The sequence below is a fragment of the Ailuropoda melanoleuca genome, chromosome 2, assembly GCF_002007445.2.
Source record: "Ailuropoda melanoleuca isolate Jingjing chromosome 2, ASM200744v2, whole genome shotgun sequence".
Classification (NCBI taxonomy): Eukaryota; Metazoa; Chordata; class Mammalia; order Carnivora; family Ursidae; genus Ailuropoda; species Ailuropoda melanoleuca.
The window spans coordinates 182,640,897-182,665,407 of NC_048219.1; positions in this window are offsets into that span (position 1 = coordinate 182,640,897).

A 24,511-nucleotide genomic window follows, 5' to 3' on the forward strand; every position below is an offset into this window, starting at 1 on the left:
ACACAAAGAAAATGAAAGGCAAAACACAAAAACGAACGCATCCATTTAAGGTCTCCAGCAGTGTTAAGTAGGAGAGAATATATTTTGGAATCAATAAACATATTTCAATTTTTCTTAATTGGGAATCCCCTCGAGATACTATTTCATCTAGGTTTCAGGTAGCATTTTCTCCTGTCCCTTTCTTTATTTTTCGATTACTTCATCGGGGACATACCTCTAAAGGTCAGCCTTCTCGCCAGAATGATCCACAAACTTTTTAAATGTCAGGGATCAATGGCTGAGGTGGCAGGAGGTACAGGAAGTAGAGAGGCACACATGGGACTTGTCAGCTTGCCACGGGCAGGGAGGATCGGAGAGGCAAGCTCAAGGAGGTGAAGGGAAGTAAAAAGTGCGGGATCTGGGCATAGTGACTTCGGGAATCTGAAGAAGCCACCAACTGACCCAGAGCCCTGTGGGGAATGTCCTTCATGCCTGCAGGAGATGGAGGCTGGTGAGGCTGTTGTTCTTACTCATGAAAAAGACAGTGCCAGCGCAAGAAGCAGTCAATCCAACCAGTACAGAGGAATGGAACAGGTCTGGAGATTTTCTAGCAAGATACATTCAGAGTATACTTATTTCTGAGGCGCCCTGAAAGTCTTCATGATGTCAGGGTAGTCAAAAGAAAATTAGGAAGCAGCCTAAAAGAAATATTATATAACTGTCACTTCTGCTCTCTTTATGTTTGGTTGTTTTCCAGAATCTCTACGCTTTACAGAATTTGTGAGGGTGGTTGGAGATGTGGCAGAAGCTTCTCTGTGCATGTCATTGTTTTTCCTTCCCCAGCTTCTCTCACTAAAGGTGGGGTTTGCCACCTGCCCGCACCGCATCAGTGCGCACACCAGCCCTCCAGGCTCTGCCGTCGCCACAGTCAATGAGAAGCCCAAGCAGGAGATGGAGGGAAGGAAGATAATGAGCCTAGGATATTTATCTTGGAAGCTCCCTCCTTGAAGAATCGCCTCTGGCTGGCTTGTCCTCAACCAAAGTTCAAGGCTTTCTCACACCAGCCTCCCCGTGTGACTCTCAGCTTTGGAGTCCCAGCAACCACTCCCATCCCATGCCTGGCAACAATACCCTTATGCAACTATCCTTGCATCCTGCTAGTTCTGCTATGCCATGGGTTTCCTCCATTGCCAGCCACTGAGTCTCATCCTGGATCCCCGTGGGGTGGCTGGGGCCCATGAGGGAAGCAGAGGAAAAGGAAGGAAGGCTTTCACCATCGTCCACTTCTGGGTGTGGACTTGCCCAAGTCGATGAACATGTGGCAGTGACAGAATAACAGGCTTGTGGGATATTCTGGAATAGTCTATGTCTCCTTCTGTGTGCCGAAATTCAGGAGGCCAAAGAACAATTCACCCTTCTCCACTCAGCTTTTTGTATTTGGCAAATATTAATTAAGCGCCTGTTAGGGTGGGTGGAAAGTGAGGACAAAATAAACAAGCAAAAATTACATACCAGATGGTGAGAAGGGCTGTGGAGAAAAATAGAGGTGGAGGGAAGGGGAAGCAGAGCACAGAGAGGCAGGGAGGACTTCCCCCAGCAGAGCACACGGGTCATGGCGGTCATGGCGGTCATGGCGGTCATAGCGACTCCACCGGGAGGGCGGCGCTGAACAAAGCTGAACGACGTGAGGCTGACCGACGTGAAAAGCTGGACTAAGCACCAAAAGCCACAGGGGTCTCAACCTCCGGTGGCACTCCTCCACCCAAGGGGCCGTTTGCAATTGTGTAGGGTGTGCTTGAGGGGGGCACTAGAGGAGGAGACACTGCTGATGGTCATTAGGTGACAGAACCAAAGAAGCCGGATGCCCCGCAATGCATAGGACGGCCACGGACAGTGAAGATCTGTCCAACAAAACCCACCAGTGGCATCCTCGTTGAGAAGCCCTGAGCAGGAAGAGCAAGTACAAAAGATTTGAGGTTGAAGGTCACCCCCCTTCCGAAAACACACGCACACTCATTTTTTAACCTAAAACAGCACGCCTGTGATCCCCAAGTCTTCACAGTTTTTCCAGCTGCCCCGCAGCACAGCGGCTCCAGTGAAGCTATGCTGTGTGCCCGACCCTCGGTGATGCCCGAGCTTCTCGCAGCGCTGGGGCTACCGCAGAGCCGGGGAGCCCCGGGTGAGTGCCCCTGGTTGTACTGCGGAAGGGAAGGGGAATTTGCTGGCGGTGACTGATTCGATTAGAAAAGACCAGAGGGACACCAAAAGTCCTGCCCATCCTGTGCACACGCAGAAATCATTTTTTGCCCTTGGAGTTCTTTTAGAAATAATAGGTGAACTTGTTGTGTGTGTGTGTTCTAGGATTTTATTTATTTGAGACAGAGAGCAAGAGCGAGAGAGAGCACAAGCAGGGAGAGGGCCAGAGGGAGAGGGAGAAGCAAGCTCCCCACTGATCAGGGAGCCATGCCGATATGGGGCTCGATCCCAGGACCCTGAGATCATGACCTGAGCCCAAGGGGAAGGCAGACGCTTAACCAACTGAGCCACCCAGGCGCCTCAAGAAATTATAGGTGAAGTTCTACAACATGCAGTATTCCCAAGGCTGTTACTCACTTTTTTTTGGAAATGCCAGCAGAAGTTAGCAAATACTTTTCATTGGTAATTTTGAGAAACAAGACATTTTGCATCTTCCCTCCGCACATATATGGTCATAATTTGTATCTGACATGGTTGCTATACATGTCAGATATATTCTATCAATCTATTCTTTCTTGTTTTAGTATAAACTACCAAGATAATGGGATAAAAGTATTAAGTTACAGTTTGATAAATTAAACTTTAAAAGAATAAGTTTATATTTTAAAAAAGTTAAATGTGGCTTTAAAATCCATTTAATATAATCCTTCTGTATGTTTGAGCTTCTCTTATACCTCCAACTGAAATCTTACATACTTGTTAATAATTCTTATGTGCTCCTTAATAATTCCATTGTTTCACCACTTATGAAGATTCACAGTACGGCCAGGTAAGCATCACATTTTTATTTTCCATTTTATTTTATTGAAAGGATCATAGAAGACACATAAAAAAATGGCCTCCAATTAAGGTTCAGATCTCATTGCCTCATAAGGACCTTTAGCTAGCAAGCCATGCTATGAACTAACTCTAGGAAAGGGGTTGTTCTGGGATATAGAGCTACTGTGGATGACTGGACTGATGCTCTTTTACCAAGACGGGGTAGTTTGTCATAAATCGGGGAGCAAGGCCAGAGTGAAGGCATAAACTGAAGTAGGACCCTGATACCTTATCTCCGATCATTTCCCCACTCAGAGTCAAAGACATTTCCTCTCCTCTGGTAATTCTTTAGTAAATGGCACTCTGATAACTCTTGCGGAACTGGTTGATCAGAATTATCCTCCATCTAATTTCCTTCTCCCACTCCAGAAGGACATAACAGTGCATCTTCTGTAGCACTGAAGAAGGAATGGTCTTGCATTTGCTCTTTGCATATTTCACCTGTGCTTGGGATCGGTTTCTGGGAGGGGATATTTAACACTGGCTGATAGCCTGGGCAACTGCTGTTCTCCACACTTCTCAGCAGACTGAAGGGAGATATCTGTAAATGTGCCAATAAATGAATTGAGGTACTCTGGATCTGGAAATCTAAACTATGTCCTAACTTTTCCTTCTTGTATTGATTGCAACCCCATGGATGTGCTCATCGGGACAAAAATCCATTCAAGCATCTGAACTTTCCTAGGAGAGAGAAAGAAGAAAATGAGTATCTCTTTGGTGAAGAACCTGATTCTTTTATTTGTTCCTATACATCCCTGGGATAAAATCCTGATGGTTTGCACTAGGATGGGTAAATGCATGGCATAGAATAGCTCTTTCCATAGTGACTCTTCGTTGTCCAACTTACAGCATGTTTGGAGCTTCTAGGCAAAGCCTAATATTTCCTAAGAGAAATTGCTAGGACCTGACCCCTGCCGTTCCCCTGAACATTGAGTGAAAGCAGTTTCGGTGATCATGGTCAGAAGTTCTTCAATAATACCCCATAATTACCTCCGCTTTTGAAATCTCATTGCAATTAGCCCATCCTTATTATTAACTCATAACTTATTACGGTACTTATTTCATTTTTTTCTTATACTAAGGTTATTTTTATACGTGATCTTCCCATTTGGATTATAAATTTCTTGAAGATTTTATCATCTGTTTTTCTATGACATCTGCCATACGGGAAAAGTAGAATAGATGCCCAGGGTTAAATAAATGAATTGAAAAGTGTCCGTGGACCTGCCCAGCACTATTAGCATTTCAAGAGTCTTGAAGGATCATCATTACTAATAACTTCAGGTAGAAGAGTTGCAGGTAAAAAGGTCTGCTTAGTAAATATCAACTTTGTTGAGTTAATCAGCTCTTAAATGAAATGTGTTACAAAATACTTTCATAAACAAGGAAATTGTTTGTCCTAGATGTTCACAACAATCCATAAACATTGTCAAAATAAATGTGGGGGCGCCTGGGTGGCTCAGTCAGTTAAGTCTGCCTTCAGCTCAGGTCATGATCTCAGGGTCCTGGGATCGAGCCCCGCAGTCAGCCTCCCTGTTTAGTGTGGAGTCTCCTTGACCCTCTCCCTCTGCCCCCCCCAGTTCCCACTCATGATAGCTCTCTCTATATCTCTCAAATAAATACATAAAATCTTTCTAAAAAAATAAATGTGTCCCAGCTAGAGTATGAATCTCATTAGGGCAGGTATTATATAATTAACATAAATTTATAATTAATATAAATTAAATGCATGTACAATATTTATATGTCTGTGCCTTATGTGGTAGGTACTCAATAAATGTTGAGTTTATTTTTAGGAATTTTTCATAGTTTGGCTGTAAGGTATTTGAAGAGCTCCTTTAATTCTCTTCCTTTCTGACTGGAATAAATGCAGACTTTGGGGCTCAGTGCGTGTCCTTTAAAGGGGTAAATGCAGTTAGATGATCCAGGTGTGACATGCCAACTGTGTGGGAACGAAACAACCAATGACTTAGGACTTTGATGAAATCTTGCCTCTTCCCCAGTCCTCAGGCCTGCATGTGTGGTTAACAGAAGCTCACCAATGAGAACAGTGGCAGCATCATGGCAAACTGGCAATGAACAGAGATAAGTATGGCAGGGCCAGGACTAAGAGAAATAGCCGTATAGTAGAAATGGTCCCTGAGGGGAAGAAACAAGGACCCCAATGACTCTTTCCAAAATCTGAGGCCTTCCCTAACCCAGTCTGACCAGATAGGCTTGATCTGATCACATAGGCAGGGACCCAGCAGCAAGAATCTGGGGACCCCAAGGACAGTCCTTTTGCAATTGCAGAGATTGTCAGAGGTCCATTTGGGCTGACATAGGGCCCTCGTATGGGGTCTGGAATCCATAAAGCCATCCATAGATCCTAGGAGGGGGATTACTGGTAACAGCTACCAACAACCAAAGGTTATTTGGCATTCAGAAGAGTGCAAAAGAACAGTCAGAGCTGATGAAAACCATGCCCAAAGATGAAGGGTTGGTAGGGGAAGCTGCAGCTCAATGACACAAAGTTATAGGACAATGATTCTTCATACATCTAAAGTGAAACCCTGATTGGCTCAAGGACAGGGCTACACCGATGAGAGTGTGGGTCTCCATGCTTAAATTTAGGTGGCCTAGGACCATGGCAGGAAAATCTTACCAACTCAGTCCTGGGTCTCTAAACTATAATCCTATTTCAATTCCTAGTATTTCATCTCAGCACTACTCTTGCATCCTTAAACCAATTCTTAATCAGCCATCAGTATGCTACTTCTAAATCACCATCCCTACCTAAAATAATTCCTCCTGGCAGTTAGCGTCTCCACTGACTGGTCTCCTGCAGTCTCCTAAGGGGTCTTGGCCACTGAATACTGATAGGTCAACCTTGTCATAGATACAGTCGTTTCCATGACATATGTAAGAAATTGACACACAGAAATGATATGTGATTTGTCACAGAGAAATTAACCCCAGGGCTGAGAATACCCTAGGGCTTCTAATACCCTCTATCATGCAAACCTATTTTCTTTTCCATTTCCAAAATGATCTTTCGCTTCACTGTGTTTGACAAACCAGCACTCGTTCTATAAACCATTTCCCTCATTTCTTTATTTGCCAACTCTAAACAAACTGTCTGTAGCCAGCTTCAGATTTGGTTCCCTGCAAAAGAGTAAAAAGAAGTAATCACAATATTGGGATTTTTAATGAAAGAATCACCAAGCCAACCTAATTAAAGAAGGTCAATTAAACATAGCAGTAAACCATCCGAAGCAAAAAGAACAATTTTCCATTTAGAAACTCAGGATACAGCAATTACCTGGTTAATTTGGCATGTAGCCAGGATACAGATTCCCAAAGCACAACCCTGTTTCTTACACTCCTGAGTAANGGGTTGGTAGGGGAAGCTGCAGCTCAATGACACAAAGTTATAGGACAATGATTCTTCATACATCTAAAGTGAGACCCTGATTGGCTCAAGGACAGGGCTACACCGATGAGAGTGTGGGTCTCCATGCTTAAATTTAGGTGGCCTAGGACCATGGCAGGAAAATCTTACCAACTCAGTCCTGGGTCTCTAAACTATAATCCTATTTCAATTCCTAGTATTTCATCTCAGCACTACTCTTGCATCCTTAAACCAATTCTTAATCAGCCATCAGTATGCTACTTCTAAATCACCATCCCTACCTAAAATAATTCCTCCTGGCAGTTAGCGTCTCCACTGACTGGTCTCCTGCAGTCTCCTAAGGGGTCTTGGCCACTGAATACTGATAGGTCAACCTTGTCATAGATACAGTCGTTTCCATGACATATGTAAGAAATTGACACACAGAAATGATATGTGATTTGTCACAGAGAAATTAACCCCAGGGCTGAGAATACCCTAGGGCTTCTAATACCCTCTATCATGCAAACCTATTTTCTTTTCCATTTCCAAAATGATCTTTCGCTTCACTGTGTTTGACAAACCAGCACTCGTTCTATAAACCATTTCCCTCATTTCTTTATTTGCCAACTCTAAACAAACTGTCTATAGCCAGCTTCAGATTTGGTTCCCTGCAAAAGAGTAAAAAGAAGTAATCACAATATTGGGATTTTTAATGAAAGAATCACCAAGCCAACCTAATTAAAGAAGGTCAATTAAACATAGCAGTAAACCATCCGAAGCAAAAAGAACAATTTTCCATTTAGAAACTCAGGATACAGCAATTACCTGGTTAATTTGGCATGTAGCCAGGATACAGATTCCCAAAGCACAACCCTGTTTCTTACACTCCTGAGTAGTTATTTTACATCAGTTTTCACAAGCATTTGTTTATAGGGTAAAATTTCTTCTGAAGATGGCTTTGGAAACTACATAGTTGAGTCCAATTCAAAAATCAGTTTAACGTCATCTGCCTCCATCCTATTGTTATCCTACCAAGCCCATCTTTTGGCCCATTCTTGATTTAGTATGCACCTGGAAGACATCTAACTAATGTCCTTCTGAAGAGAGCAGCCAAGTATCATCATTCTCCATGAATCCAGAAGACTTTCATTTCCTAATGAAGTGGTTCTCAAATTTTAGGGTTAAAAAAAATCAGCTGGAGATGTGATAAAAGTATCAATTCCCTGCCTTAACAGAAATTCACTCGATCAAAGATAAGGTCCAAAAATCTCCATTTTAATTAACACACACCAGCACTCTTTCTTTCTTTCTTTCTTTTCTTTCTTTCTTTCTTTCTTTCTTTCTTTCTTTCTTTCTTTCTTTCTCTCTCTCTTTCTTTCTTTCTCTTTCCTTCTTTCTTTCTTTCTTTCTTTCTTTCTTTCTTTCTTTCTTTCTTTCTTTCTTCTTTCCTTCTCTTTCTTCCTTTCTTTCTTTTTCTTTCTTTCTTTCTTCTTTTTCTCTTTCTTTCTTTCTTTCTTTCTTCTTTTTCTTTCTTTCTTTCTTTCTTCTTTTTCTTTCTTTCTTTCTTCTTTTTCTTTCTTTCTTTCTCTCTCTTTCTGTCTTTCTTTCTTTCTTTCTTTCTTCCTTTTCTTTCTTTCTTTCTTTTGTTTTGTATAGGTTCACAGACAATATTTGGAAATACTTATCCCTTATCACACTAATGAAATATTAAACACCCTCCAAGCCATCTTTATGCTGCTACCTGCCTCAATTTATGATATTAACCTGGCTTTGGTGGTCTCATGTAATAGAGATTCCAAGGACCAGAAGCATTTTCGGTTCTACCTACTGCTTTGTGAGTTATCTTACAGAGTTAAATAAAAGTCACAACATCTTGAAAATACATCACCTTAAGTTTATTTCTCCCTACTCAGACAAAAGTCCAGAACCTATATGTTTGAAACCTAATCTCCTTAATCATGTGCTTCTCTTGAGTTAAGGTTTGTATTTACTACTTTTCTATGTCCCTACAGAATTGATTACTGGGTGAACCATTTCTAGCTGTCTCCAAAAGTTGATTTCTGTGTGCTTTATAGAGTTGGACAGTCCCGTCAGGAGTTCCAAGGATATTATACAGGTGCTGCCTAACAGTTAGAGTTAACGTGGATGTGAGATAAAGTCCCACAGGGTACACAGGTATGCTTTTTTTCAAAAACAGACTGTCAATGTAAACAGAACATTAGCAAAGCTTCTATTGTTCAGTAAGATCTCATTTCCAAAAAAAAAAAAAAATGCGGATACATGAAAAAATGAATTCATTTTTAAGACCCAACAGTAGTCAATTTGATGAATGGATGAAATGTTGCCCCAAGGAGTGCTTTCCAGCCTGTTGTTCATCTTATTCTTGTGAAAGTGCCTGCCCTCAATTAAAGCAGGGCTCTGATTCAGTCTTCACACACTGGCATGAGCCCCAGACCCATGTGTTAGGCAGAGGCCAGGTCTGGCTCTGTGTATCTAAAACTTGGGCTCACTGTGATATCCAGAGGACCCCTGCACCAGAGTCTGTGATAATTCTGCTCTGGACCCAAGTAGCACTGAATTCTGGTGTGGCTCCAAACTTACTATACATACAAGGTGATCTGGACTCCCTAAGGGATGATGTCATGGCTCCAAGGGCATTGCTTTGCTGTAGTAACTGGGCATATCCAAAACAAGTTATAAGTCCAAGAGCCCATGGACTCACCCTTTCTGCAGGCTCCCTGGGTTCTAAGGCCCTCTGAGTAACCACAACAGTCTTCTTGAACCCAAAGTCGAGTTTTGGGATGACCAAGACCTCAGAATTTCCAGCTCCATACTAATGCCCCCCCCCCGCCCAAATTAGGCCAGTGGTATCTGCAAACTCTTCATGTGTTCTTTTAACTATAAATAACCAAAAACCAAAGCTCTAGGGGACTTCAGAAAATACTACTGCTTCTCAAACTGGATCATACACATCTCCAAGACTAACTGGTGGTATGCAACAGAGATCTATAAGTACAAAGGATTTAAGTACAGTGTGATTTTCCACAACACCAAATTTGTCTGAAAATTGGTGAGAGAATATACATGTTTATGTGAACACTCAAATATTATGGAGTAGGACGCAGCATTGGTGTAAATTCTACAACAAAAATAAGATCCCAAAGAAAATTTTTGCTTGCATCGGAATCTTGGCGCTCTGCCTCCTAAATGTCTTAGAGATTATGTTCATTTTCTTTTGTCATTCAGGGTATGGGTTTAGAAAAATTGGCAAGCACTATGTCATCTCCTTAGATGATCAGAGAGAGCAAATCATTTGTTCAAAGTCCACAATTAGCCAGTCTCCATGCTAGGTATGATTCCTACACATGCCTCCCACTTTAGCTTGTACTTGTTCCTTTTCCCCTTTGACAACGTAAACCACCTGGAGTTCGATCCTTCAGGTTCTTTTAAGGCTTAAAATACAAATAATCTCAGTAAGAATATAAGACATTGAAACCTTGGGTATAGATGATTGACATGTCTTATCCTTTTCTTCAATATTTTTACAGGAAAAGGGGGAGACAGAATATAGTGGTGCTTTGGAAGTGAATGTGGTTGTTTTCTTAAGTCTCTGTGTGTGTAGGATTCTGAGTTTGTCAGTAGACATGCAGCAGAGTGGGAGAGATACAGAACAAATAGAGAACCAAAGCACACTTTTTCCTGTTTTGCAATTTTGCACAATATAATAGTAGTTGATATAACCCAAGTATTGTCTACCTAACCTCAGCCTTTCCCTTGGAAAAATCATGCCTTCTTGAACATTTCCATCACTCTTGTAAAAAATATAGCTAACCATCTTTTCACTTGCAGCTGCTTGAAGTAATGGATTATGCTTTTGAACTTGCCAGTAAACTTCACGGTCCTGGTATAAATAGCCAACTTGTCAAACTTGCTTTCCAAGGAAGCCCTATAATGAAAAGCTTATCTGTTTGGGGGGGAAGTTAATGCCTCAACTTTGCCTCCAAGCCAGATCCTGAGAAAATTTCAGTGTAGAGAACTTCCTGCCAGCTATTGGGTCTTCTCTGGCCAGGCGTGGAGGCTGGTTTCGCTGAGGTTTGGTTTCAGCCACTCTCCTGGCCTCCAAAAGACAGCACTCTCCCTGTGAGCTCTGTGCCTTCTTCTGCTTTTCCTTTCCCTTTGAATAGACACATCAGCTGATCAAAGGGGTCTGCCTGCCCAAACTACCACCCAAAGAGACAGAAGTCAGTAAGGGTGTGATAGGACTTTTGGAGTGCCTGATGATGCAAAGCAAAAAGTCAAATAATTCTCAACCTGCTCATTACCACACCTCGGGGGACAGTCTGTGAAGCCAAGGGCAATTTCTCTGAATCTGGGTTGTCACGGGACAGCTAGCATTTTTCTTCTTTCTGGGAAATATAGATAGACAGAGATATCCCTAAAAAAGTGTCTGTGTTCTAACAGCAAAACCACTGTCAAACTTCAGAAGTTCAAAGCATATTTCTTTCAAGAGGAGTTAGAACAGAAATATTATTATTAATACTATGAAGAATGGCTTTGGAGAAATCGCCATACAGACCTATCCCATGCAAAAGTGTATGTCTAAACTGCCTTTTTGTGAGGAAATGCTGGCTTCATCCTCACCTGGGCTGTACAATTCTCAGAAAAACCCACGGGGTCCTGACCATTCGGGCCACATGGAGAGTCCTCCCTGGGAAGGGTAGGGGCTTTTGTTTTCTCCTTAGGTAGTTGAAGAATGATTGCTAATAAGAACCTTTTGGCCCTCTTTAGACACAAAACATGATTCCACAGTATGCCTGAGAGAAAGGCTGTGGATTTTAATGCACTTTATGGTCCTAGACAAAAGGAGAAACTCAGCAAACAACCGATGATAATCAGGCCAGCCTCTCTGAATAAATGTTTCTACCTGGCTTCCCTGATAAAGATCCCAGACCTGTTGTTTCTTTTTCTTTTTTTTTCTTTTTTTTCTTTCTTTCTTCTTCTTCTCTTTTTTTAATCACTTCTAGATCTGTGGCCAGCTGTATTGTAGTTAAATTTCCAAATACTCATTTGGCAGCTTTCCTACAGTGGTGCCATAATGTTTATGAAGCCCGTGGTGCTAGTTTGAAAGTGACATGCACAGATATGCGCTTTAAAGGGGCATAAAATGAACAAAATGCATTACCAAATGCAATACCCAGTATTAACCACATTCATATAAGTTTTGTATTTGATCCAATAAACTAGTGGTGCCAGATGTAAAATTAGCCTGTAAAAGTCTCCATCCATTTCAGCCATCCATGATTCCTATTCTCAAATACCAATGTACAAAGGTAGCATCTTTCTAAAAAAAAAAAAAAAAAAGGTTTAGAAAGAAGTGTATAATACATGCCACATGCAGCACACCTATATTCATTATCTACCACGTATGTTAATGTACATAACATATACAATATATTTCACGATATAGGATGTGTGTATACCTTAGATATGAAATAATTACAATGATTTCAATGATTGAGGAAATGGAATGAAGTTCTCTCATTTCTGATTTGACTTACTCTGTGTCAGGTACTAAAGGGATTTTAAAAGCCCTGTGTCCTTGAAAATTATTTTGGTAGTTTGTCCCAATGTGCTCCTCTTGGAAGAAAACTAATCTTTTGTAGAGGACATCCGTGGTGTTTGCCCAGCCAGTCACATTGCCCATTCTTCCAATAAAAATCACTTGTGGCTCAAGCCAATTGCCCTCATGCCCTCCCCTGGGAGCCCAGGCAAGAATGCACACAGAAACCAAGCCTGCTTAAGTAAGTCATTTGCTCTCTACTCTCTCCAGTTATTTGGTCAGGAATGGACATGTGAACCAAGCCAGGGCCATGAGATGTGGTCCAGGCTCTTATTAGAATCTTTAGGAAGAGAAGAAACCTGCCCCATTAAACTTGACTGTGTGAGGATGCTTGCCTTTTGCTGATGAGGGACGTCACCAGAGGAGAGGCCACTCAAGAATGAAGCTGGCTCAGAAGAAGGCAGAGTTTAAAAAACAGAGAGAAGCTCATCTCTGAAAACATTATTTGGGAAATCAGTTCTTTCTTGGATTTTTCAGGCAAGTCGGTTGGTAGATCCCTTTCTTTGCCTAAGCCATTTGGGGGTAGGTTTTTTTCTCTTGCAACTGAAAGTATCCTAACGAAGACATCTTTAGAAGGTTCCAGTTAATTTTGTCAGAAGACAAATATTATCTTCCCTGAACAGATTAAAAATCTAAGCTTCAGATAAAAACTAAGTGAAATAACTCACCTAAGACCACACAATTAGTAAGCTTTAGGAGCAAAATCTGTCTAAGTCCAACGTATAGGCTTTTAATATAAACTCAGGGTCTTTAATCTAAGAACCTTTAAATGTAAATACCTGTGGAAGGAGAAATAATTTAAGCAAGTTATAAATAATTTAAATCTCAATAAATGAAAGAGCTAAATACGCTTTTAGTGAGAGAACCAGAAAGAACTTCAAAGGAAGTGGAATCTGGTAGAAGCCTGGATGTATATCTGAACTGAAGAGAAACACTTGGAGGAAGCAAGTGGTTAAGAGCTGACATCCATTGAGGGCACATGTACAAACCAACTTAATCCTCTCTCAAACCCCATAAGATGGATGCTACGCTTATTCCCATCATATAGATGAGAACATTGAAGCACAGAGAGAGGCAATACCGTGTCCAAAGTTATGCGGTCGCTAGGTGCGGCAAGCCTCCAGATCGGAGTCTCACCTTTAATATGTAAGGAAAACACAGCAGATGATCTCCTAAGTAGAATGTATTAGCTGTGCTGACAAATATTTACTAATTGCTTTGGCAGAGATATTTTTCTAGAAACCTACGGTCTCTAGAATGTGGTTTGATAAAATAGTGACCAAACAAATGATTTCATCTCTGAGGCTTGACTTTAAGAAAAACTTGGCTATTGTATAGAAATGTGTTATAAACAATTCACTTCCACTGACACTCCAATGCATAGAAATTATGATTACAATAGCTCCCCTTATTAAGAAGCTTATTTAATGGAGTCTGATGTGCTAGGATCTTTATTTTTTAGAAAGGAAGAGGAAAAATTATCAGACCTTTTTTGCAACCTAACTGCCAGAGATGTTATTGGAAGCTCTTTGATGGTTATTATAGATAGAATGCTGTGGAATCTGAGGTACTCAACAGAATTTTTAATAATTACTTCACATGACTTGAGAATTTAGGTAAGGTCTGAAAATCTAAGAGACGAAGATGGAGTATGGAAAGACATATTCAGAGCTGACATGTCTGCACTCGTAGTCTTCAAACCTTCAGAGGGTTCATTGATAAGGCAAAGGGTAAAGGTCACCCAAAATACTTCCCTTCAAGCAATACGGATTTGCGTGGTCCTGTTCTCAGTCTGCTTCCAACGGGCTATGTCTTGTAGGCAGCTATGAAAAGAGCTTTGTCTAAGCAAGGCTTTAGACTGTCCTTTACGACCTTACCCTAATTTTCCAGAGACACTGGACTGACTCTTCCTTTGTGGGGAAGGTCAGGCAGAGAACATCTTAAGAGATGATAAAAGAGGTGCTGAAGAAATGAAGGGAATGTGATTCTTTCAAGACCATAAAGCCACTTCCATGTGCTAAGAATAATATAACATTATAGATGCCTGCCACTTTCATGTCTTTTATGTAAAAATAGTAACTTTAGAGGAGTTTATATAATGGTCATTTTAACTTGCCAAAGCAGGGTCCTTCATACCAGGCCCCAGCTCCCTGACCGTGGCTCCCCTGGACATGACCGGAAAAACAGACTGGCTTGTGAAAATGCTAATAATTACATTTTTTTAGTAGACATTTCTTACTTATGGGGGATGTGTTGACAAGACATGAAGAAACATTAAGACTTTAAAACAAATGCTTCATGTAATTATTCTATGATAGCATAAAATCAGTCTCTTAGAAGAGGAACCCTGGGGGAATGGGATAGACTGGTGATGGGTAGTAAGGAGGGCCCGTATTGCATGGTGCACTGGGTGTTATACGCAACTAATGAATCATCAAACTTTACATCGGAAACCGGGGATGTACTGTATGGTGACTAACATAATATAATAAAAAACATTAAAAAAAAAAAAGAGGAACTCATTCCTTCAGAAATGGAAATAGGCTGTTGTGGAAAATTTTAAAAATTTGGAATGACAACCTAGAGTCCCATACTATGAATTGCTTATGCCCTGAGAGATTTTTCAAATATGAAGGAACACACTCCAAAGTTCATAATTTATTTAGCCGTTTCATTAAGAATGGCCAAAAATGTTAAAAACTGAACAAAATGGAGACTGAATCCAAATCAAAGCATTGGTCTATAAACAGTTCGTGTACATAGAACTTAATACATCTGTAATAGGATTTTGTTCTTAGGAATACCATTCTCATGTCACCTAATAGGAAAATACCTTACCACGAAAAGTGGATTTCAATGTTACTCGATAAGTCAAATTTTATGATTGTTTTTGTTCTATTTTTGTTTTTGTTTTTCCCCTAAATGGAAATACTGACTGCTTGTGTTGGCAAAAAACCTTTTTTTCTTGCCATTTTATCTTAGTGTTTGGTAGATACACACAAATGCAAATGAATACTTCATCAACTATAGGATGGGATGAACCTAGAAACAATGAGAAAGAAATAGCCGTAAGTATCCTATGCTATACCTGTGGAAGGTTTTTGGGTTATCCGTATTCTAGTTCTTCTTCATTTGTGGGGGAATGAAGTATAGACTATACTTGTATTCCATTCAGTGATGCTGAACTCAATCTTAAGTCCTAGGTCATTAGCTGACCATTAATGGTTGGTATTATAAATGCTCTCCACTCTTACAATGGGATTTCTTAGATTCTCTGGAAGCCAGGATTTTTTTAAACTTGGGTTTTAAGAATTTGCCTAATACCCTTAGAAAATAAAGATTAATAAAACTCTTCCCTGTGTAAGATAAACCAGGCATAGATAACTATATTCATTTTAATAATTTGCCTTTATAATAGTCTTCCATAAAAGAAATAAAAAGTACTTAGATTTAATTACTAATATGTATCTCTACCTCATACATTGCCGATACTGAAAGACAATTCACTTTAAAAAAACAATATATTAATGTGAAACAATTCTGTAACATCAAAGCAAATCTTACAGCAAAAGATCAACATCCTTGGAATATTTCTTGCCACCTATATTCAGTTAGAAAATTTTCTGTGCTTTTTAAAAAAATATTTTTTCACTCGTGCTAGAATGCATATTCAAGGCTATTTGTCTTGAGTTGCAAAATAAGTAATCAATTTAAAAACAACTTTTCTGGAAAAAATAGGAAATCATTCACTTTTTTATTTACTAACCATAAATGTAAATATTTATGTTTTATTATATAACCTATTTTCTTCTGTATTACAAAATTTGAGTCTAAACATATTTCATATTCTAAATATTAGTATTTGGTAAATCATTTTGGTTTTTATCATTATGCACGCATGCTTCAAAACAGCACTTTTTGCCCTAACCCATGATCACCATTGCATTTTCAAGATTAATAGCATAATTTCAAGATAGATGAAAATACTAAGATATATATAGTCTGTGCTTCTATTTGGTAACTGTACTATAATTTTAGATATTTTGTTCCCAACCGAATTTCCTGTTTTTAGAAGTTATATAAAAGTCTCTTAAAAGTCAAGCCAGAAGACACTGACAGATGTTAGCTCCTTTAAGCTTTCAATACTCAAGAACAGATGATATTAACTTCTCCTAGCTTTGGACATGCTATGATCTTGTCCAAGAGTTTTGGCAATTCCTACTGTCTTTAATTGCAGGTAACCTTCTGTATACATAATGCCTTTCATTTTGATTCCACATCCTATAATGATTTTTAAGAGCGATTTTATAAGAAAAATCAAATTTTACTCTTTAGTGAAAATTCAATTGCGTGCAGAGCCATCATTGCCAAAAATCTAATTAAGGTGACAAGAGAAGGAAAGTCACCTCTATACACAGCTGATCTCACATATGTGCAGTCAAAGTTCACTGCTTCACTCTTACTCCCTGCCTGGCACTGAGAGTAACAGGCAACCTAATACCACTAATATTAAAATAAAGCAGAATGGATCTTATAGTCAGTTATTTCTGCTTTCTGAAATTCTGTTAAAATCTCATAATTCTTTTTCAAAGTTCTATGTGCTTTTCAAGGTACTTACATTCTCTGGCAGAAGGATCTCTCTCCTACAACTTCCTCTGGAGCATTTTATTTCATGATTATATATGCATCTGTGTTATTTATTCTACTAGATTGTAACTGTGGAAGCATGCATGGAGGATCGTGTTGCCCCAGCCACAGTTAGTGTGGCTCTCTGTGCCAACACATTCCTACATAGTTCTGGGAGTTTCATTAAAATTAATTCAGCACAAAGGTAGAGGTAATATCACAAGCTATTCTATTAAACTGGCCATCCTACAGAGGTACCAAACACAGAAAGTAGTAAGCGTTCTTGCAAATGTCGACCCCCTTCACTCAGGAAGAAATCCATTTTCTTGCCTTCCAGCATAATCCTAGCAAAGATATCTTTCATGCCAAAAATGTCCATTCTTGGATTTGAGGACAGGTTACGAAAAAGAGCAGAATCTGTATTTTTCTTTACAGTGGCTCCTAGCAAATGCTCCATTTAGTATCTGCTGAATGAATGGGTATATAAATTAGAATATCTATGTGTTTGTTCTCTATTACTGCATTACAAATTACCCCAACTTTTAGCGGCTTTAAAACAACAAATATTAACTGACAGTATCTGTGGATCGGGAGACTAAACTGATGCTTAGCTAGGTGACTCTGGTTCAAGGTCCCTGATGATGTTGCAATCAAACTGTCTTTTGAGGTTGCATTCAACTCAAGACTCAAATGAGGCTGACCAGTGTACTTGCAAGCTCCCTCCTGTGGTTCATTGTCAGGCTTCAGCTGGACTTGGGAACCTCAATATCTCATCATGCCTTGTAGCATACTCCCAGCATGACTGCTCACTTCCCTCAACATGAGTGACCCAGAGAGAGAAAGAGACAGAGAGGAGGTCAAGGGGAGGGAGAAAGGCAGTGAGGGAGGCGAGGAGAGAGGAGGAGGAGACACAGTCTTTTTCTGTTTAAACCCTAATACTGGAAGTGACTTCCCATTACTTCTGCTAGATTCTATTTCTTAGGAGGAGACAGTAGGTCCAACTCACACTCAGTGAGAGAGGATGACACAGGGTGTGAATAAAGGAAGACGGAATCATGGCAGATCTTCTTAGAGGTTGCCTACCCCTGTGTACATGAGATGCAACATGACCCTATCATTCTGCGCTTTTCAATGCATTTCACTTAGGAATTAGATTTATTGTAAATTCAATTATCCATATGTAAACTATTCCTTTTTTTTAAAGCAATTTATTAAATTTCATTTCTAAGGTGACCTGCCGTATTTGGTAGTTAGAGATGGCTGCTGCCTATTTTGTCTAGGAAGTGTTAGCTGTGACCCCTCATCTCTGCTCTTCATAGCTTTTCTTCTGCCAGTACAGTAGACTGAGCTTCAGGTCAATGTTCCATCAGGTGAGAATAGAAACTGCAAGGTCTTTTGAGGTCTAGGCTTGGGACTTCCCCAGTGCCACTTCTGCAGCAAGTCATAAGGCCAGCCTTTCAAGGAATGGAGAAAACATCTCTATTTTCATTGAAGTGGGTGCACAGATGGAGATGGGAAGACTTTCTGGCTGTTAGATTGTCTACCACACTCTTTTCTCTAGTCGCAATATGTCATACGTCTTCTACGTACCAAGCATATTTACCCTCTCTCACGACTCCCCTAATCTTATACTGTTATGAGGCATGAAGTGCACGATTTGCTAACTGCCTCAAATCTGGCTTCAGAAGAAGCTCCCTGGTAGAGCTCTTCAGGTGTGGTTGTTCTTAATCCAAAGACTCTGAACTAAAAAGACAAATTGCCCATATGGCCAACATACATAGTGAGACAGTGATAAGATAACTGTAATAAACACCCTTGTCCAAAAAGGAGAAAAACAAAAGGCACGTGAGTGTGGGTAGACCAGGACAGCCTCACTGACATGCTTGGCAATTGACGCTAGTTGTTGGCTGAGTCACGGTCTCCACGAGGCCTCGCTTTCTCAAGGTGGCTAGTTGGGCTTCTTCATACCATGATTGTCAGATTCCAAGAAGGCAAGAGAGAAAACCACAAGTTCTCTTGAGGTTTAGGTTCCAAAGCCACATCATATCATTCCTGCCCCAGTCTGTTGGTCAACATAAATCACGAGTTAAATCTGAATTTCAGGAAATGGGAAATATTTGGGAGGAATCATTGGAGCCATCTTTGCAAATCATGGACCACTGGCCATCTCTGCCACAGTTTAATGCTTACAACATGAATTAAAGTTTAAATATTTTACTTTAGGTATTTCTAGCAATTAAATAGTATCTTCATAGTATTTCTACATATATCATTGACCCAATTCTCTTCTCCACTGGGAAGCTGGCACAATCATATGTGCAAATGAAGGGATGTAAGATTTCAGAACATATAGTAGAAAAAGAGAGTTGAAAGTGAATATTTACTTCACCTTGCCATTTCATCTAACTGGGACATTGTCAAGGGCTTGTAGACAGCAATATCAGACTCAGAGATGTGGAAACAGAAGAAAATCAGTTTTTGACTGTAATGTCCTACCAGAAATGGCTGATGGTAAGTAATCTGGAAGTCAAACTAAATAAAGGAAAAGTGGCTTAGCAGCCCAAATCTGAAAGGACTATCCTGCAGGATAAAACAGTTTCCTACCTCGATTGAGCTACAGAGTATGCGTTTGTTCAGTTTCATTAATGATTGTTGTTGAAGACAAAAATCCACGACCAAGACATTATATTGATAGTATCAATGTTAACCGGTGACTTCTGCTTTTTTTTTTCCCCAAATCTTCTACTTGACGATTTAGTAAAAATCTAAATACTCGTTGATAATAAGATGAATAGAATAAACTCCAGTGTTGCAATTATTTTCAGTTATTAAATATGGGGAATCATTTGATGCAGTGTCTTTAAAAAATTAAGGAACAAAAGAGAACTATTATCTTCTTTGTATACTATAATTTTTTTCCTCAACTTTTAAAAAAATTCTTTGAGTGCAGCTCAATGTGAAAGAGGAAAAAAAAAGAACTTCCTACTTTGTTCAGTTTGCTTTTATTAATTGAAATATCAATACAATAGAAACAACTAGAATATTTTTATAGTTGCCACATTTCTTGATATCTTGGAATTATCTACTGTGCATTCATGCCTGAAAATAACTTTTAAAGAGAATGGAGAACAGCTAATGGAGTGTGTGGAAATCGTTCTTCCTAGGATTAGGAGAGCCTAGAACTAATTGGGGAAGAGCAAATTCCAATAACGTGGGTGTCTCACCCCCCACCCCCATTCCCACCCACTAGGCAGTATAGTTTTCTGGGAGAGAATGAGGAAAACATTCAGCAATAGCTCTGAGCTACACCCTGCAAAGGGAGTGGGCACTTAGAAACACAAGGCAGGACATTACAAGCTTGCAGCAGAGAGCCTGGTGGACACCCAGAAAAGTTGTTCAAGGTCACATGCAAGGTAGTATTGAAGCAGCCAGTCAGTAGAAACCCCTTGACTTTTCAGGATTCCCCGCAGTGCCCTGCAGTCAACAGCGACCCTGAACTCTCCTGCTGTCTGTATCTGGCTACTCTTCTAATGGACCCTCACACTTGCCCAGATTTGAGTCAGAAAATCTCAGGGGGCGCCTGGGTGGCACAGTCCTTAAGCGTCTGCCTTCAGCTCAGGGTGTGATCCCAGCGTTCTGGGATCGGGCCCCACGTCGGGCTCTTCCGCTGGGAGCCTGATTCTTCCCCTCCCACTCCCCTTGCTTGTGTTCCCTCTCTGGCTGGTTGTCTCTCTCTGTTAAATAAAATAAAATCTTAAAAAAAAAAAAAGAAAATCTCCAGCAGGCAGGACTCTGGGTCAGTCCCACCCCACTCTGTTTCTGCTTTTATCTCTGCCAACCTCTCAAGACCTGAGAATTTATGAACTTGATGACAAAGTAATTTCTTTAAAAAATGCAGAAGTTGAGCATATGTAGATGTATACCCCCACATCTTTCCAGCAAGCAAAAACATGTAGGTAATGTTTGACACTCCTTCAGTGAATCCGCAGATTGCTCCAATAGATAGCAACAGGACAGCTGCCATAGAGCCAGGCTGATGATGGACATTTGGGAAGGGGAATGGCATGTCCAGTTTCCTTTTCACAGCAGGTTGCTGGCTTCTTGTTTACTTTCTCCTCTTCCTCTGTCCTTTTTCCTCTAATTATCTTTCTATTCCTTTGGTTTTGATCAATCACCCCCCACGCCTACCGGGAAGGAGAGATTCTGGTTCAGTTGGTTTGGAACTCATATTCCATGGAGATCATATATCAGAGTGTCTAAGAGCTCTGGACCCAGAGAAGTCAAGTTCAAATCCAGGATGAGCCCCCACTGCTAAATGCACAAGTAACAGTACTGCCTCAGTGGGCTCGAGGGAACTAACAGATACGTAAAAGCTTTAACAGGGTCCATGCAGAGTTAGCTATTCTAATTGGCCTGTTACTCAAATCCCCCTCCAAATTTAGGCAATCTGTAAGGGTTGGGGAGGGACATAGACCTGAGCTGAGTGGATCACTGGCTGAGGTTATAACACTGAATAACAGAGAGTCATTACTTTGACTAAGTTTACCTAGAAGTGAAGAAATGTCATTTTCTATTCTTAGGTGGAAATAGGGACCCGAGGTAGAAATTAAGGTGAGTTGTAGGAATCTGTTTTTAAATTAGAGTGTTGTTATCTGAGTATGTGAATTGTGAAAATATTATACCCACTACCCATATAACCACAATAGAATCTATCACGACTTTAACTGGGGACAGAGTAAAAAGGTTCTTAGGCAGAACTTCTTTGGGGCAGGTATCTCTTTGTTGAAACCATACAAGACAAGGGAGAGATGTGTGGCAAGTACTCAAGGTAAAGGGGGTCCCCGTTGTTCAGGAAGTAAGAGAGATTAGCAATCCCCAAATGGACGTCCTTCAGCAAGGCTGGAAGCAATATCTGGAAGGAGGTCTGTTAAGAAGCTAAGGTTGGACAGGCATGGAGAGGCCAGATCATGGAAGAACTTATACAGCCATGTTATAGAGTTGGGACTTAATTGAGACAACAATAAGGAGTCTTTAAGGGTTTAAGCAGGAGATGTATAAAGCTACTTTAACTTTAAATATCTAATTTTTATTTTTTTACCACTTCTTTTTCCTAGTGGACGAACTCCTCTCTCTCTCTCTCTCTTTTGTAAAGGATCATATGGGGGAGGCACAAAATTAGAAAAAGTGCCATCTGTAGCCAGTAAAGAAAGATATTTCTGTGAGGTTTCTGTTTTTGTTTTTGTTTTTGAAAAGAACACAACCCTGGGTTTTAAATTTCCACTCCTGCTCAAGCAGTGATTTCTGTGGAAAGGGGAGCATCCTTTGATTTTTTGCCAGAAAGAACTCCAAGGGGGCCATTGCCAGAAAGAACTGAAAGAGCTCAAGTCCTCAATAAAAGAATGCAGAGAAATAAAAGAAGGTAGAAAGAGAGGAGGAAGCATTCTGCCCATATTCCCCAATGAAATTTTCTCTTCCAGCTTTCCCTTGTTTTGCATTCTCTCTTATCCTTCCTCTCAGGATACACACACATTTGTACACACACACACACACACACACACACACACACACACACACCAAGCATCTGTAAAACATTTGGTTACTGGGAGATTCAAACACATTGAGTCAAGTGATTGCCAAACAGCTTTATTTTTGCTCTCATATTCTATCAGAAGACCTTGTGATCATTCTGGGATGATGAAGAGAAACAGAAGGATTTAGGACCAAAAATGAATCTGTCTCTTAACCCTTGAGCCTTCTTACTCTATTTTTGAAATGTGCTGGTAAAGAGATGGAAATGGATCTCTTTAGAAAGAGCTGGAATGACTTGTGGCAAATATATAAGAGGTGGAAACGGATATTCAAAACATACCTGTTCAGTTTACATTTCATGTGCTTTTCAAAAGGACAGACAAAAAAACCCTTTGAAAGAAAACGGAGCATTCAAACATGGTCAATAGTCAGATAATTTTATTATCAAACTTGGGTGTCTCAGAAAGCATGAAAACCTTTGTTCCAGAAGAGGAGGAATTGGGAGGCTTCTTTCCTCTGTAACAATATCGAAGGCAAAGACCGGTGAAAATCAGTTGTGTTACCTTAAATACTCCTTTAAAATTTAAAGAATGCCACTGATACTATCTTAAAGATCTTTATTTTTTTATTTGGATTATAAAAATTATCCCTCGTATCTACTCATCCATCTATTTATCCGTTTGTATGAACTTTCAAAGGTTCCAGTTTAACCAAGCTCCCCAAACCTGATTTGTCCCTAAAGTCTAACATGACTCAACCTTAGGTCTCCAGTCAAAATTGCTATGAGGTGTCTAACTTACTCTATACTGCTTTGCAAACACTCCCAAGGGTTTCATGTGTGTTCCAATTAACCTGATTGTGATTAAGTGTGTTAGAACTGAAGAGAGTTGTCTAATTTTCAAATTTTTCTTTTTCTCCTCTGTTTTCTTCTCCCTGAGACACAATATTGGATAGAATATCAATGCAGCCAATGTATCAACACATATATCATTGCTTTTTTCTGAACCGGGAGAAACCTAGTATTGACCCTCGACATCTTCATTCTTTTTTATCATGGACTTTTTGCAGTCTAAGGCAACCCTGTGGGAACATGCACCTTTGGGAAAGCACTAACCTGTTTCAACCCACTCACTGTGTGGNTCTCCTCTGTTTTCTTCTCCCTGAGACACAATATTGGATAGAATATCAATGCAGCCAATGTATCAACACATATATCATTGCTTTTTTCTGAACCGGGAGAAACCTAGTATTGACCCTCGACATCTTCATTCTTTTTTATCATGGACTTTTCTCAGTCTAAGGCAATCCTGTGGGAACATGCACCTTTGGGAAAGCACTAACTTGTTTCAACCCACTCACTGTGTGAAAGAGGAATCTGAGATCCAAAGTTGATCTGTGCAACATCACAGATACAGTGACCACCAAAACTAAGACTTTGACTCAGGAGTTCTAACACCAAATCCTGNGACTTTGACTCAGGAGTTCTAATACCAAATCCTGGCTCTTTCAAGTATAAGATTTTGGATTTTAAAACTGATTTATTTTCAGTTTTCTTCCTCCTTCAGATCAAATTGTGAGTCTGACGTGAGGTATTCATTAATCAGTTGAGTGGATCTAACATGTCAGAGCAGAGCAGAGTGAACTATTAGAGTATCAGGGATTCAGGATTTCAGTAAACAACAAAGGTCCAGAGTGATGGAAAGGGAAGACTGAGCCTAAAGTAAGAAATGGGTTCGTTGCAAAAATTGTCTACTGATACTTCTCAGAATAGTACTAGCACTGCCTAGATTCATGATGATCCATTAAATTCCAAGTAAAATAGGCTCTGAAACATTATATTATTCATTCTAAGCTACTTCTTTGTAATATGACTTAATTATACTATTTGCAATAATGAGAATGCCAATATTATCAGATATATCCATATCCAAAAATAAATACAAAACATTTCTAAGTCAAGTATACTTGCCTTTGGATTACTGACTATTTTTGGATTATCCTCACATTGTTTCACCTCATTAACACTAATGATCAAGGACTAATGGTGGAATTAGCTGAAGGGAAATCATCATATGTCAAAATAAATTCTTTCCATCTTTTGTAACAAAGAGCACACTTGAACATTAACTCATTGAAAAACAGGAATTATAGAAAGCCACAATTATATTTAACCAAAAAAAAGAGTGTAAATATTCATGTTTTGCACATCTAAGTCCAAGTGCTTTTAAAGAAGTCATACATAAATACACTTTAAAACTCAATTTTTAAAACATAGTAATATAAATTATTTCTGCCTCAAATTGTTTTTT